Here is a 3,891-nt window from a genome sequence, read left to right on the forward strand (position 1 = left end):
AAAATATTTACAGAATGAAGAGGAGTAAATGGGTCTGAAAATAACTACAATGAGGAGAGGTGGTTGCCAGTACTTCAAAGGAGCAGGAGGATTTGAGAAAGTAAAGAGAAACAGCAATGAGGAACTCTAGGCAGCATAAGGAATGAAGAAGACATATACGCCACTTTGTTTTTTATGTTGATCCTGACTTTAAAAGACCTATTTGATTGAGTAAATAAGTTATAGACAGACACTGTGTTTCAAACCACAACAGAATATTAGATACTGACTCAGATCAGTGATCTATTCCAGAATATCTTCTGAAAGAACATGTTTGCCCCAGACATTTCAAAATGTTAAGCACCCCTATCTCCTTAATGTTTTCACAAAGTGTTGTTCCCTATTTAAGTCTTTAAAAACTCGATCATATTTTTATCTCCCATGTTACATGTATTCATTCAATTAATTAATCTATGGACACACTTCACTGTGTTTCAGGCACTACACTAGGCACCAAGAACACATAAATTGATTGAAAATTATCTGCCTCCCAAGAGTTTACTAATTCAAAAAGGAATCATGTGAGAGAACTGTTACCAAGTAGTTTGATAAGGATATTCAACAGGTGTGGTAAAAGCACAAAGGAACCCAGTATTTCTTATTGGGATTCAGGGAAGAGAAAACAGATGAATTCAATCTTGAGGATAATGGAGGTATTATTTAGCTGGAGAATTTACTGAAAGTACAACAAAGGAATATACAGAAGCATGGAAAATCATGCACTTTGGGAACTTCCAAGTAGGCAGTCTAGAGAATGTTTATTACTGCATTATTATTAGCCATAGTAACAAGGCAGGCCAAGTATTAAGTAACATTACCTTAGTTATGTATGTAGTTGCCCTTAATATAAGTGTCATTTGTGAGGACTGCTGGCTTCATGTTCTCAGATACAAGAAAACTTATCTAAGTGAATTGAAGAAATTGTCTTTTGACTTTGTATCACCATTTCTCAATCAATACAATTATAGTCAGTACTTACTCAGCAAAGGATGCAAAATTAGCTGTGGTAAGTTAGATTATGTTTTATTAGATCAACTTAACTTGAAACTAATCAGGTAAACACATAGTAATATAAATGAATGGTATAGTTAATGTTCTTCGTCTAAGAAAATTCCACTAGACTGTAGTTCTGGATCAAATCCTGAATCAAATAAATACATTTCTTTTTTTAAGGTAATTTTTAATTTTGAAATAGTTTTTGATTTAAGAAAGGTTGCAAAAATATTTCAGAGTTCTTGGATATACCACACCTAGTTTTCCTTATTGTTGACACATTATTATGGTACATTTGTCACAGCTCATGAACCAACATTGACACATTATTAATCAAAATGCTTACTTTATTTATATTCACCTATTTTTTAAATCAATCCTCTCTTTATTCCATAATATCCATTACATTTAGATGACAGATCTCCTTAGGCTCTTCTATACTGTGACAGTTGCTAAAAATTTCCTTGTTTTTGATGACCTTGAAAGTTTTTTTTTGTATTTTATTTTATTTTACTTTTTTAAATTTATTTTTATTGTAAACAAATGGGATACATGTTGTTTCTGTTTGTATATGGAGTAACAGCATACCATTTGCATAATCATACATTTACATAGGGTTTGATTTATTCTGTTATTTTTCCTTCCCCCACCCCTCCCACCCCTCTTTTCCCTCTATACAGTCCCTCCTTCCTCCATTCTTGCCCCCCTCCCACCCCCCATTATGTGTTATCATCCGCTTATCAGTGAGATCATTCATCTTTTGGATTTTTGAGATTGGCTTATCTCACTTAGCATGATATTCTCCAATTTCATCCATTTGCCTGCAAATGCCATAATTTTATTATTCTTTATAGCTGAGTAATAGTCCATTGTATATATATACCACAGTTTCTTTATCCATTCATCAATTGAAGGACATCTAGGTTGGTTCCACAGTCTAGCTATGGTGAATTGAGCAGCTATGAACATTGATGTGGCTGTATCTCTGTAGTATGCTGATTTTAAGTCCTTTGGGTATAGGCTGAGGAGTGGGATAGCTGGGTCAATTGGTAGGGATGACCTTGAAAGTTTTGAGGTGGTAAGGCAGTTTGAGAATATTTCTCAACTTGAGATTGTTGATACTTTTCTCATGGTTAAACTGGGTTATGGTGTAGGGGAGGAATACCACAGAAGTAAAGTGACCTTCTTGTCATATCATTTCAAGGGTACATATTGTCAGTATAACTTATCACTGTTGATGTTAATCTTGATCACCTAGCTGAAGTGGTATTTGTCAAATTTTTCCACTGTAGTCACTTCTTCCCCCTTTCCATACTGTAATTTTTGGAAAGAAGTCAATCTATGCAGCCCATTTAAGAAGTAGAAAATTGTGCTCCATCTCCTTGAGAAGAAAGTATCTATATAAATTCAGAATTCTTTGTATGGGAGAGTTGTCTATTCAATATCATTTATTAATTTATTTATTTAATCATTTATTTATATCACTATGGACTCATGTATTTTTATGTCTTTTGTTCTAATACTAGGTTATTTATTTTATTCTTCAAATTTTCCACTATATGATGGCTCCTGTGTTCCTCTGACATATGCTTATTCAGTTTCTGTTTTGAGCACTTTCTTACTCTCTTGGCATTACAAGAATGCATTTTTCTTTGGTAACCAGATTTAATATAATGGGAAAAAATTTACATAAATATATATACATGTATATGATCTTAATATAAAGAGCAAAATATGTAAATAGAATATTAGTACATATGCATCAATAACTAATGCTTTGCATCTTGAGTTGTTTTGAGTGTAATATCCTATTCACATCTTGCATTCAGCTTGTTGAGAAATTGAGCAATGATTTCTTTTTTGGTAGCCTTGCATATTAGAATCAAATCAATTTAAAAATAAACACTTTAAAGAGGAAACTGGGGTATTATTAGTAATATTTAGGAATTATTAGAGGATTATTAATTCAATACACTTACATTCTAAAAGAGAGGCAAGTTTATATTATAAAAGGAGAAAATTTAAGAAGAGACCTTCAATTTACTTTTGGACAAGAGTAATCTGCAGATCAAAAAATACTAGTTCTACTTTAATAGATGACAAATCCCCTGTATCATTAAGATTAGAGAAGGAAAAGGACCTAAGAAACAATACCAACTTTCAGTACTCTAGTTCTCAAAAAGGTGAAATGATAGGCAGCTGTCCAAATAATTATGTGATTAAGAAGTTTTAGCTCTCACATTTCTAATTCTCTTATGTGCATTTGTATTAGTTGGATGTCCTTTTACTTGTTCAAATTTATCCTGTAGTTAAGAAATTGGCAGCAATCCAAACTTACAAACATTGCACAACAGCTATTAATGAACATGCACTTGACTGGTACTTTCAGTACCTTTCCCTATTGAGTTCATTGTGCTTGACAGCTGACAATTTCTCATGAACAAGAACAGAGCAAAACTTCAACAGATGAGAAAAAAGAATCAGCAGTAGCACTGGATGTAAACCCAAGTTCCTGCTTTTAATTTATTTGCTCTGTTTTCGAGAACTACACTGTGTGACATAAGAAAAAGAGGTATTGGAGAAATACTCCTACATTTTAGACATAACTTTTTTGAATTCTTATTACTTAGATTCTACTTGAAGGAATGGGAGAAAATTAGAACTACAAAACACATTTGTAGTTCACATTACAATAGTTGGCAGCTACTTATTTCCTAAAGTAAAAATCTGATTAGATTCAATCTGGGAACTAAGAGATCAAAAAAGAAAGAACAGCTACTTAAAAAAAAAATCCCAATTTTCTCAACCAAGTAGAACCCATGGGTTGATGCTAAATTATTAAAACAATCTATGAGCCTA

The sequence above is a fragment of the Sciurus vulgaris genome (genome assembly GCF_902686455.1).
Source record: "Sciurus vulgaris genome assembly, chromosome: 1".
In the NCBI taxonomy this organism is placed as follows: domain Eukaryota; kingdom Metazoa; phylum Chordata; class Mammalia; order Rodentia; family Sciuridae; genus Sciurus; species Sciurus vulgaris.